Raw genomic sequence first — 13,128 nt, forward strand, 5'->3', positions numbered from 1 at the left:
CATGGCAGGCATACTGCCACTGTCCATTCTCTACCCATGGCACACATGACTAATCGATCACAGCACTCCTCCCCACTGGAGCTGCTTCTCAGCTCAGGGTTCCAGTGACCAAACCAACTGGCTGGACCAGAACTGATGAGGCAAAACCTCCGGTCCTGGGAGCCAGACCAAGGCCCACTGGCTCCCCTGCCTCCACCTGGTTCTGGGGTCTCCAGGAGATTGTGGGTTCCAGGTGTCAACTGCCCCCACAAGACTCCCTTGGACTAGCTGAGTCTGGGATGAGGATGGGTTTTCACAGCTGTGGACGCCATCCCTCTAACCCCACCTGACCTGGTCCAGGCCACATAAACATTGCTAAGAGGATGTTCTAAAATAGTAAGAACATCCAAAAAATGTCTTCAACACCGCTGAGGGCTGCTGAAACTGCAGTGAGACTAGAAGCCCTGCACCATATGCTGTTGTTTACAAGACAACACACAACACTGCCAGGTGCTCGTGCCCTCTGACCTGGGAATCCCACCACCACAGCAAACCCTTAAGTAATAACCCAGCAGAATCTACACACACACACACACACACATTCAATAAAGCACTACCTATAATTGGCAAAAAAAAAAAAAAAAAACGAAAGACACATTAAAACACTATAAATAGAGAAGTGGTTAAATAGATGATCATACATTCATTTAGTGGATATGGAGTTGTGAAAATATATTTCCCTTAAGGCTGCGGAAACACAAGGTAATGTTTGGTATAAACTTAAAGAGAAAAAGACTCTGAGATGCCTAGACACCATGGGGGCCTACCGATACCTATCTCTACTCCTTCCCCACCTTCAGAACCCATTTGGCTTGAAAAGCAACATGCTACATTTTCCCAGACTGCCTTGCAGATAGAGTTGGCCATAAGACAAAGTCCTGGCCGATGACGTGTAAGTAGAAGTCCTTAGGTGGACCATACAGGCAAGCTGTTTAGAAAGGAGCAGGCTCAGCTGATACATGCCTTTGTCTTTTGTTCTTTTTTCCTGCCAGGAAAGGATGCCGGAGGTGATGCTGGAGTTAGGGTAGCCATCTTGGAACCATGAGGCACCAGCCTGAGAACTAAAGCCAAGCTAAGACGGCTGAGCAGAAAGATAGAAGGAGCCTGAGTCTCTGAAGGCATCGTGGAGCCACCTGTCAGCCCATCTACCTGCCCCAGACTCCTTCATTGCTGTTTGGTCATTGTTACCTGGGTTCTCTGCTACCAGCGGCTGAACCAAGTCCCTTACAGATTCATCCTGATGAAAGGATAAAAACAGTGAGCACAGTTGGGCGACGAGGAGAGTGGGAACATGAAAAGCTAAAGCCATTCCTGCATGTGACCACGAGCCCACAGGGGAGTGGTGGGGACTGTTCTCCCCTCTTTATAAAACGACCTCTGCCACGGCTCACTTCTTCCCCTCTTCTGTGATGCAGGAGCTACTCTGCGAACCAACACACACTGGGCATCCACTGCGTCGGCGAACACTTGTCCCAAATGGATGCTAGACCAACTGTGCTAACTGCCAGGGCCCCTCAGCACTGGGGGCGCAAAGAGGTCTTTATCTCCCCGGAAATGGTGCTCACACTGGGAAACCCTTCATTACGACCAGACTCAAAGGGAACATTCCCCCGCAGCCTGCAGCAGCCCTGGGCGAGGCCCATTCCTGGGGCGCAGACGAGACTCGTGGTTAGAGCCCAGCCAGGCCAGCCCTGCATCACGAGCAGTCATCTCCCACCAGAGTCCAAGAGAGAAAAGGTCCCGACACTGCAGGTGCAGCCCGTGGGACACCGAGCTGCCTCCAGACGTACCTGGGGCCTCGCCGCTGGGCTGGAGCAGGAACCACACCCTCCGTGCTCCCTGACACACAACAACGCTGCCTAGAGCTTCTGCGTGAGGTGGGGAAGCCAAGCGCCCTCCTACGGTTCCCCCCAACACCTCCAAGCTCACCCCACCTGCCCAGAGTGAGCGAGCCCGCCTCAGCCCCACCTGGGCTCCCACCCCCCCATCCACATGGGACTGTGCCTGAAAGCTCAACGCCAGAGTCACCTCCCTCCCGACGTGTGGCTGTGAGGCCTCCTCTGGGCAGGAGGAGGGGGCAGGGAGAGGGAAGGGACCCACCTCCCAGGCACTGACTGCGCACACGCACATGCCACACCGCTCGGCCCCCTCTGGCCATGATTCGGAAGGTGGTTTTTTCTCCCAGTCTGCAGAAGAGGCTCCGGGAAGGGAAGTCACCAGGCCAGGGGACATTCTGCACTTCGGGGAATATCTGGCAACGTCTAGAGACATTTTTATTTGTCACTACTGGGTGGGGGAGGGGGGTTGCCACTGGCAACCAGAGGATGGAGACCAGGGAGGCTGCTCCGTGTCCTGCGATGCACAGGACGGTCCCCACTGCAAAGAGGTATCCAGCCCCTAATATCAGTGGTGCACGGGGAGAACCCTGCCCCAGCCCGAGGTCACCCGGTGACCAGAGCCGGGGCCCTGCGTACAGCCCGCGATCTCTGCAGCCCTCACGCCAGGATCCTCACTGTGGGCCATGAGCAATCATGGTCTCCTGCCCGCAGAAGTGGGGACACTGCCAGTGGGCACCACGGAAGTACCTAATGGAACCCCCAAGAGTCAGCAGGTAGGTCCTCACCAAGCTCCCCTGTGCGCAAAGGTGTGGGAGAGGGACAGCAAGGGGGGCAGGCGTGCGCACAGGGAAGGTCCAGGGAGCAGCTGTGCCCAGCCTGGACACCTCAGGGCTGCAGCTCCCAAAGTGGCTGCCGGCGCCTGGCTCTGCCCCTCACTCCCAGCAGGCCTCACCCGCCCCTGAAACCCACAGCACCCCAGATGTGTGCCACCCTGCACGCCTCCAACAAATGGCCAACAGGGACCAAAGACACCACTGCCGCGTGCTTCACGTTTACTGACATTTTGGTCCCTGAGTATAACATCTTGTTCCTGACGGGCCATCGGGGGGTCAATCATCAAACACCTTCTGGGGCCCGGTATGTGCCAGGCGCTCGGGACACTGGGATAAAAGGCCTGACCCCAGCCCTCAAGCGCCTTTCATGTGAGCAGACCTAGCACAGTGCAGGCCCCTGCTGTCACCTACTGACCAGCGTCCAGAGGACAGACACGAGTAGTCTCAGCATCTTGTGAGTGCACGGGGCCAGGCTGGGTGGAGGGGACAGCACGGGCAAGGTCCCAGGTGGGAACTGCCCGGCAGTGGTGTCCCAGGGGGCGTGGGGAGAGGTGGAGGGAGGTCTGGGGGCCCACAGGGCGGGAGGGGCAGGCACGGCGCAACAGGGCGGAGGGCTGGGTGCCGTGACAACACACTGAGCGCCTCAGCCCCGGGCAAACGCCTGGTGATGCTGCCCGCTGGGAGTCTCTCGCCTTCCTGTACCTCACGTCTAGCAGGGCTGGTGATAGCCCAAGGCTGTTTCACAGGTGGGTGTCTCTTCCCGCCAGGTGCCGGACAGACTCGCACGAGCCCGTCACTAGCGATGGCCTTGGGGACCGAGATCACACATCTAAGGCGTGGGAGTGAGAAGCTGCCCATTGGCAAGACGGTCCCTAACCTGCTGTCCTCCCTGAAAACCAACAGCTGAAGTTCAAAAGGCCAGGCCTCTGCCTGCACCTGCCCAGTGGCCCCAAACCACTCAGTTCAAAGTCCCCCCAGCTCTCAGGGCCGAGTGCGTACCTCGGCCACCAGCAGGTGCCCTGAGCGGCCCTGGGGACTCAGTTGCCCCCTGTGGAGGCTGTGGAACAAACACATGCCCGGGGCACCCTGCAGGAGGCGTGGTGGGCCTGGCTCTGACCCGAGAAGTTGGGGGTGCAGGGGTGTCGGTGGCAGAGGAAGATGGTGGCATGGGCTTCAGAAAGGTCACCGTGGCTGCAGGGTGGAAGGCGGCCTCCCGGAAAGCCGTATTTTCTCAACAGGGCTGGGTTGAGAAAACCTACTGCCCAGGGTTGGACCCCACGGCTCCAGAGGCCCCCAGCCTGGCATCCCACCACGGGAGCCTCCTTCCACTGGATGTCAGAAGCTTTTCCATCTCCGGGGTTGCTCTCTGAGTACAGAGTGGGCATGGGGCAGCCCCCCAACTAGGGTCAGGGCCACGGCACCCAGCAGGGGCGGGGGCTGGAGACAGGCAAGGGATGGGATGTCCCCCGGGGGGGAGGGCGGGAGAGCAGGGCTGGGAAGCTGCAAATGACGACTCTCCAATTTGCCAAGAGCCGGCGGAGTGCAAGGAGGTGCGAGGCACCTGGCAGCCACCGTCAGCACAGCAGAGCCCCGGGGCTGGACAGGAGGCCTTCCACGGTTGTTCTGGCACGTTCTCTGATGCTCGAGAGCCACCAAGCTCTACGTCCCCATTTCACAGATGAGAAAAAAGCCCCAGGCTAAAGGGACGTGCCTAGGATCAGGCCTCCAGGACAGGCAGACGTGAGCAGTCCTGCCCACGGCTACGGGACCGCCGGTGATCTGCCTGCCGCCCGCGGCCCCGAGTCCCTTGGACTCAGGCTCTGGAGGCAAGCGGCACCATGACCCGCTCCTGCGGATACAAGACCAAGGCCAGAGGTAGGGCCTGGCCCCAGCCCCCTCCGCTCTCCATGCGCCCAGCCCAGCACGCCCCTTGCCACCCAAGGGCACCTGCACCCTCACGCCAGCCACAGCTCATCCACAGCGCCATCCTTCACCTCATTGCCACCCAGTGCTCTTCCCAGGGCTGGGGACACGACGAGGGTGAGGGCAGTTCAGGGCAAGCCCACCGCACGGGGCAGCCCTGCCTTTGAGCAGCTGTTTCCCGGCCAGGCCTGTCATCGCTCAGGACCCCAGGAAGGAGCACGGTGGCGGAGGTGGCTGAGGGCTACAGCCGGTCATCAGCTGGGGACCCCCTGCTTCTCCCGGGCCCAGGGACAGACATCTCACAGCATCCTGGCAAGCCGGGCCAATGCATTCACAGACGCTCCTAAATTTTCTCATCTTCCCCTGCTGCAAATTTTTCCATCAACCATCCCTTCTTCTCTGGGTCCACAGCACAGAGCTGTTTTGCGCTCCGAGATCAACGTCAGGGCCTGGATTCACCCCAGTCCAAGACAGAAAATAAGAGAAGTTCACATGAGCCAGAGGCTCGAAACGTGTCAATGCAGGGAGGGGGCTGCCCAGAAATGCTGGGGTACTGACTGGGAGCACGAACAAAAGTACAGTGCAGACCAGCGGAGGTGAGAAAATTCTCTGCTCTCCCTGCGTGATCAGACGCGACTGGGAGAGCACACTGAGTGCACCAGAGCTGCTCAGAGGAGAGCGGCCAGCTTACAAAGGTGTTATCAACAGAAATGCAGGGGCCCTGGGGCCATCTCCAAATCCCCAAGACTGTTACAGGACAGGAAGTGAACCACGCTCTGCTCAGCCCTTCTGCTGGAGAACTGTAAGCCACAGGGTGGGTGCCTGCAGCTTAGAAGGGAGAACCTTCTACAGACGGAGGTCCCAGAGTTGGGACAGGCAGAAGGGAACTTTGAACAAAATCCCTTAAGGAAATGAACACCAGACCCCGCCCCCGCTCCCCGCCCATGGGTGGCCTGGAGGAGGATATCCGCGGGGTGGAGGAGAAGGATTCTCAACCAGACTCTCTCGTCCCAGATTCCACTGCCCATGGACTCTTTTTTTTTTGGCTGCATCGAGTCTATGTTGCTGCGCACGGGCTTTCTCTAGTTGCGGTGAGCAGGAGCTACTCTTCGTTACAGTGTGTGGGCTTCTCATTGCGGTGGCTTCTCTTGTTGTGGAGCACGGGCTCTAGGCGCACGGGCTTCAGTAGTTGTGGCTCACAGGCTCAGTAGTTGTGACTCGTGGGCTCTAGAGCGCAGGCTCAGTAGTTGCGGCGCACGGGCTTAGTTGCTCCACAGCATATGGGATCTTCCCTGACGAGGCATCGAACCCGTGTCCCCTGCATTGGTAGGCGGATTCTTAACCACTGCGCCACCGGGGAATTCCAGGGTCCTTGCCTCCTAACTCCCTCCCAGAGCACTGCCAAGACCAGGCGTTACATTCATCTCCTCCGGCATTTTCCCTGGTCCTCTGGCGCGGCTGGTGTGAAGACAGTGCGGGGCTGCTCTGTGTTCTGACTCACAGAGGCAGGTGCCCGGGGCTGCCCACCTGTCCATCCTAGCTCCCCAAGCCCATCCCACCCTGGACCACTCCACACACATCCCACTCCAGACTCACCTGCACTCTATGTAATGAGTTCCCTCTCCTTTCCTGGGCCTGGGCCCCCGAGTTCCACTTTCTAAATGGAGACCTTCAGGCCGCTCCTCAGGTGACCACCATAGAGACTGGCCAGCCCTTTAAGAGAAGACCCCCCCCCCAAGTACACACACCCCCTTCCACATGGAAGCCCACAGGTCAGAACTTCACACAATAACCTCAACGTTCATCTAAGCACACACACTGCATCACATGTGAAGTGATGAGCTCCCTGTCACTAGAGGCGTTCAAGAAAAGGCTGGCTGATGAGGCAGGATCGTGGGTGCTGGTAATGTTCTGTTTCTTGATCTGAGTGCTGGTTGCATGGCAGGGTTCGTTTATCGGAATCACTGAGCAATACACTTGTGACACGTGCGCTTCTCCACACGAACATTCTACTTTCTGAAAAATTAGAAGTGACTGGGATCGGCTGACCATTTGGCAGGAAGGAGATGAGGCTGGAACAACGTGAAAATCGCCTGCCATCGAGGCGTTAACACTCACTGAGCCCTGCCAGGGGTGCCGTGCACCCACCCTAACCTGCCCATGGGAGGAACTGGGTAACATCCCACTGACGGAGGAAGGACGAACAATGCACGGAGCCAAGTGAGTGCTCTGAGCAACGAGGAGTGAGCGACTGAGCAAGTGGACGACAGCACAGAGGGAAGAATGGACGGATGCGGGGACGTGTGGAGCCTGACATACACGCGCAGGGAGGGCTGGCTGAGCGGCAGTGTGGGGGATGGATGGGTGCAGGTGCGAACGCAGGTCCACAGGGGAAGACGTACACGGAAGCCTGGCTCACCTCCCGCTCTGACCTCCCCGGACTCAGCAGATGAAAGTCCAGGCCATCCGGAGAGAGCAGGTGAAGGCAACAGATGTCTGCACACGGGGTCTCCTGTGATCCCCGCCGTCTCAGAGCCCTCAGCGGGGTGTCTCATACGCCTCGGGAGAGCCGTCTCTCTCAGGTCACCCCGAGTCAAGTAACCCACCCCTCTGCCTCCCCCAGGACATCTATAAATAGGCCGTGCTTGCTGGAGGGCCAGGGCCACGTCGAGCAAGGCCAGGTCCGGGCAGGCCTGGGAGGAGCTGAACACGGCACCTTGTGCTCCTGCACCCGACCAGCTGCCATACTGAAAGTCACAAGGAGACCCCAGCCCTCCCGTCCAGCCCACGGTGTGCTGGGCGGCCGGGTCCTTCACCTGGGCCTGGCTGAGCAGCTTCCCTGAAGCGTGAAGGTAAAGGGAGAAGCAGAAAGACACAGATGGAACATTCCACAGGCCCATCCCTGGCTCCTGGGTGGAATCCATCTTTGGAGCCTGCGGTAAGGAGATCCCGACTGCAGAGTTCCAGGCCCTCGGCCTCAGTGGGCACTGCCTCCTCTGGGCCTCAGTTTCCCCATCTGTAAATTGGGGCAACACCTCCTCCCGCCTTGGGGGTGACGTGAGTGCGTGTGCGTAGAAGTGGTGCTTCCATCCTCGGTCCTTCTGGAGGTGACCACTCTGTGCGGGGCTCTGTGCGGGTCCCGCCGGTGCCGGGAGGAGACACGGTTCCTCCAGGGGCAGAATAAATGGCAGAAACAATGCTGGAGCTGGAGGAGGTGCGGAGGGCAGGGGGCACAGCTCGGGGGCAGTGAGGGGCAGAGGGTAAGCCGCGCCCAGCCCCTGGGCTGTCTGCCGGTGGCTCAGGAAGGGTTAACTGAGCTTAGCTGTCCCCACGCTTCACGCTGGACTGCACCCAACTGTTTGGGTTTCCAGCTCCCCTCCTGCCTCAAGGCCAGGCCTTATCTTGTCATCTAGACGGTCCCCAGAGCCCCAGAGGCAGCACAGGCCAGGGAGGGTCTGGCACGCAGCGAGAGTGTAAACCGTGGATCGAAACCTGCACCCCAGAGCGCGAGAAGAGGACATGGGAGACGCTTTCCACTTGGTGAGAAGTCTGTTCAAGGTCCTGCGGATGAGCGAGAAAAGGGGGCGCCCCACTGCATTCTGGGGCGGGGGACCTTGAGCAGGGAGCCCGCAGGAGCGCAGACCTTCTGGGACTGTGCCCCACCCCCTGCCAGGGACCCAGCTCCCGAGCCGGTGCCCTGGAGCAGCCACCCCGCCTTCAGCCGGGCCCGAAGGGCCTGACGTCAGTCTGTTCCTCCTCCAAACAGCAGCAAAAACAAAACGCAGGGCCCTTCCTTCCCTCCTTCCCCTGTGAGGCCCAGGTTTTAAATCGGCCTCTTAGATCCTCCAAATGAGATCTGAATTCTAAGCACAGTTTCCTCTTTAATGATCCCGAAGGTGGTAACTACTTAGAACACAGATGTTAGAGTCGAAAGAGAAGTGTCTGGAGATTCCCGCTGTTGTCAGAAGTAGTCGCTGATGGCGGGACACAATTTTGGCCTCAAGCGCCTCCTGTAGGAAGAGCCCCCGTGTGCTGGGGGTTCCTTCCCACCCAGGCCTTAGCCCTGAGCAGAGCAATTCGGAGCAGGCGCTCTACAGCCCCTGGCCGCGGGGACTCCTGACTGCCACCACTCCTACCAACAGCTCAGGAAGGCAGGTGGGAGGGTTTCCAACCCGCCTGCTAATCAGATGGGCACGGCAGGGGATGCAGAAGGAGTTTTCATCTTGAACACGATGGAGAGTTCCGAAGGCCTCGGGCTCGCCAAATTTAGAACGCAACAATACCATCTCCTGGGCAGCAGCTACAAGTGGCACAGACATCAGAAGCAGAGAGCAGGGACGGACGGCACCCAGAACTGGAGCAGCGATGGGAGTGAATCTGCCTTCTTGGAGCCTGTGGGACCTGTGCTCGTCCCTCCTTAGGACAAAGGTGCCTGTGCCCGGGCTCCCGGGAGAGCTGGCCGGCGGTCAGTGTGAGAGCCCGACAAAGGCTCTGACGAAAACGGCGGCCACAGGTCCAAGGCAGAGTGGTAATTATACATGTTCTTAAAATCCCGTTCGCGAGTGCGCTACTAACTGCATCCGGGAAGCAGCGTACATTAGCAGAGGGAGTGAGGGTGGTTCCCGCCCCACCTTGGAGACCCGAGCTCAGAGTTGAAGCATGCACACTCAAGAAACCGCTCAAGGTTAGATTAAAAAGAAGAGCGCCCCTGAAGACGCACCCGACTCATTACCATCACTGTCCGATAGGAGGCGCTTCCTTGGAGGGCCTGGCTTGGGGCTGGGTTTTGGTGTAGGCCTAGGAGCACCTTAATTTGCATTTATATTAAAATAGAAGAAAACAAACGGAATTAACTAGATAGGTGCTTGGTTTCCCGTAAATTCGAGCTCTTCAGAGCTAAACAGCTTCCTAGGGCAGAGTCAGGCTTAGCTGATGTCAAAATTCATGGATTCTCACCTACGAAGTGCACACAGCGCTGTACCAGGCGGCTGCAGGCACGAGGGATCCCACTGGCCCTTCAGAGTCACCCTGGCGGGAGGTTACGGCGTCACGCCCCTTCTACAGGTGGGGAAACAGGCTGGGAGTCAGCACACCACCCTGCCCTTCATGGAACCCAGGTTCCAAGCCCGGTCAGCGGGCTCCAGGTTCAGCATCTTTCCACCACAGGGCGGCTGAGTTAGGACAGTCTTTTCTTCCTAGCCTTACACATATATTCCACCCTCTCTTTCCGGAAAATCAGTTGAAAACTCAACAAAAGAAGTGGGGAATAAGCCAGCACGGTCATCGGCTGCCCCTCCACACGCTCCACCTGGCCACCCTGCTTTGCCCCTTCCTCTTTGGAGCCCTAACCATTAGAGGCATATGCCCAGAACTGCCAATCAGAATCAATAAACGCAATCGATAAGAACCTTATCAGGTAAGTGGAACATCTCTAGGTTTCATTTTAACTCCAACCGTCTCTTCAACGTTGCAGTTCAACTCTTGGGACCGGCCAAAGGTTTCCTGTGCTCACTTCACTACTGGTGGCCAGCACGCTCGCAGCTTTCATCTGATTTGGGTCTACGCCACTCAAGGCACTTTAGGGAACGATGAGTGCTTCCCCTCCCCAGGGGTGGTCAGTTCTGGAGGCATATCCCCGGCTCTCTGGCTCTCCTGCAAGCAGGCCCCTGCCCCGCAGGATGGACGCCCTGTGCATGTGTGTCACGGCCACAGCTCACACTGGAAGTGTGAAGAACAGGAACGATGGTTATGACTGGCTGGCCCTTTCAGGAGCTGGAAGCACAGGGTGGCAAAGGAAGGACTCTACTGTGTTTTGGCCCCTGGGCCAAGGACGTGTGGCAAGAGGAGCAAAGCTGGTTCCACAGACAACAGAAGGACAATTTCCTCCTGAAAACATAAAAACCTACACCAATGAATTAAACGTTTCAAACAAGATGACTCTCTTAAAAACTCTTTCCAACCAAGAAGGAAAGACAAGCCGTCCTGTGCTGGTGCTTCCTGTTGCATACGGCACTGAGAAATCCTGTTTTTTCGGCACACAGAGCTTTCCAGAGAGAGAAAAATATCAAGGGGAAAATCAGAGAAGGAGGTCCAGAGAAGTCAGGCAGGAGGGACGGAGAGAAGGATGGGGAAGACGAGGCCTCTTCTCAGGGCACAGGGGCACAGAGAACTGGAGGGGAGCAAACTAGAGGTGGCCCCGAGCCCATACAGTGGCCCTGACAGGTCCACGGAGGTGGCCATGAGAGGCCGGGTGCCGCGCTGGGACAAGGTGCACACCACAGAGACACCACCCTGCCTCCTGCGGCGTGGGGAGGGCAGCCCCAAATCCACTGGGATGAAGTGACCTGCTCTATTTCCCACAGGTCTCCAAGGGTGAGGGACGCAAGTTGCCTGAACCCCTTGGCCTCAGTGGGGGTCCTGCCCTAGGTGCCCACCAGAGGCTGCTTCACCGGCAGCACCTTCGGGCTCAGACCCACAGGAATCCCCAGGGTGTACCAACTGGACTCTCTCCCTGGACCTGAACTTCCCCGGCTTCTGGGCAATACGCACACGTGCCTTACCCACCGGCCCAGCCTGGGGGTGGGCTGGTCCTGCCCCCCCACGGGCTCTCCACCGCGCTCCTAGAGCCTCTCACCAGGCCGCCACCGCCCCGCCCCCGCCCCCATCACCAAAGAGCAAACCCTCTCCTCCCAGGGGCCTGGCACGACCAGGTTCCAGCATGGAAGAAGAGGAGCCAGGAGTCAGGAGAACTGAAACCTGGGCTCGGAGGAGGCTGGAGGCTGGCGAGGGTCAGCGCCTGCCTCGCTCCGAGAGCCGTCCGCGGCCACCTGAGTCGGTCTCCGCGCCGCAGGTGCCAGGCCAGCCCTCTCCAACTCCCGGAGAGGTAGTAAGTGTAAGGCTTGGAGGCCCGCGCAGCCCAGCCCGCGCCGGGGCGGTGGGTGGGTGGGTGTCTGCTGTGGGATTATTCTTAGCGCTCCACTCTCTTTGCAAAAGTGGCGCCTCCGCCCTCCAGGCTCCGGCACGCTCGCTCCGGGCTCGCACGCCCGGCCCAGACACCGGCGCGGAGGAGGGCACCGGGTGGGGTCCGCGAGGGGTGAGACGGCGCGGAGGCGCAGGAGAGGCGGGGGCTCCCGGAGAGGAGGGGGCGCTGCGGGAGGGGCCCCGGCGACAGGCTGCGTTTAACCCTCGGCGCCCCGCACCCAGCCCTGCGCCGCGCGCTCAGCCGCCTCCCCGGACTCCTCCCGGGACGCGGGGAGCCGGGCGGCGGCGCGCCCAGCCCTTACCTATGGTGGTGATGACCGTGATGGCAAAGTAGAAGGAGCCGGCGAATTTCCACTGGACGCCAGCGCGGTGCGGCTCCGACTGCAGGATCACCAGCTCCAGCTGCCGGTAGTCCTCGCTGCTTATGTTGTACTTGCCCTTGATCCGGACCTCCTCCGCTTTGAGTTTTTCCTCCTCGCGCATCTCGTGGTCCGACTCGAGGGCGTCGAAGACGGCGGCGCCCACCAGCAGGTAGGTGAAGGTGCAGACGATGAGGGACAGAGTCCGCACGTTCTGCCTCTTCATGGCCGCCAGCAAGGAGCCGGCGCGGGGGGCATGTCCCGCAGGCTCGCAGCCGCGCGCGTCCCACTGCAGCGCCCGGCGGCCGCCGCCGCCTCCTCCGCCGCCGCCGCCGCCGCCTCCAAGTTGTAAGCGGCGGCGGCAGCAGCAGCAGCAGCAGCAGCAGCAGCAGCGGGGAGGCGGGGGGCGGGGAGGCTGGGGGGGCCCCCCTCCGCCGGGGCCGCCACAGCCGCCGCCACCGCGAGGCGGCTGGCGGGGCAGGGGCGGCGCGGGCCCGGGCTCGGGCGAGAAGGCGGACAGGCACAGGAGGCTGCTCGAGCGCCGGGGCCAGGCGTCCGGGAGCCCCGACACCCTGCGCCAGACCCGGCCGAAACAGCCCGCCCCACTGCGCACGGCCATGCACGGCGGCCCCGCCGGGCACCGCGCGGGCCTCGCTGCCCTCCGCACCCCGCCCCCAGCTCCCGCCGGAAAAGCAGGGGCGGGAGCGGGAGCCGGAGCGCGGCCGCCGGGGCCCGCGCCCCTCCGGGTCGGCTCCGGGGAGGCGGCACCCAGCTAGGAGACCACAGGTCCGCACGCGCCTCGCGGGACCTCCTGCCCCTTTTACCCCTCCGCGTTCCCCTTTGAGGGGGGTGAAAAAGTTTGCGAAGTGGCGGCGTCTCCGGAGTCCCCAGCGAGCGGGGAGGGGGCCGAGCAGGTGCAGCGGTTGGGGCGGCCGGGTGCCCGAAGGTCCGAGCGCGCTGCGTCCACCCGGGCGAGCCGGGACGCGGCGGGGTCCCAGCCAGGCGTCGGCCGGTCCACGAAGTTTGCTCGGCTCAGCCCCCGAGGCGCGGGAGCGGGGCGCGGCCCCCGGGTGGCAGGGCCCGCGGCGGAGCGGCCTCGGGGGCGGCCGGGAAACGGCGCGGCGGCGGTCGCCCAGCCCGCTCCTCCGGGGGCGG

General features: G+C 60.8%; 1 pseudogene across 1 annotated transcript; it reads right to left on the reverse strand.

The window, feature by feature from the left end:
* Nucleotides 1-7,830: 7,830 nt before the first annotated feature.
* On the reverse strand, nt 7,831-12,336 carry LOC113633872 (potassium channel subfamily K member 9 pseudogene; annotated as a pseudogene). The gene has a single exon (XR_003438402.1). The product of XR_003438402.1 is annotated as a potassium channel subfamily K member 9 pseudogene (transcript).
* Between the last annotated feature and the right edge of the window lie 792 nt (nt 12,337-13,128).

This window comes from Aethalodelphis obliquidens, unplaced genomic scaffold (assembly GCF_003676395.1).
Source record: "Aethalodelphis obliquidens isolate GAN/ISIS:26980383/991018 unplaced genomic scaffold, ASM367639v1 scaffold41, whole genome shotgun sequence".
Lineage (NCBI taxonomy): Eukaryota > Metazoa > Chordata > Mammalia > Artiodactyla > Delphinidae > Aethalodelphis > Aethalodelphis obliquidens.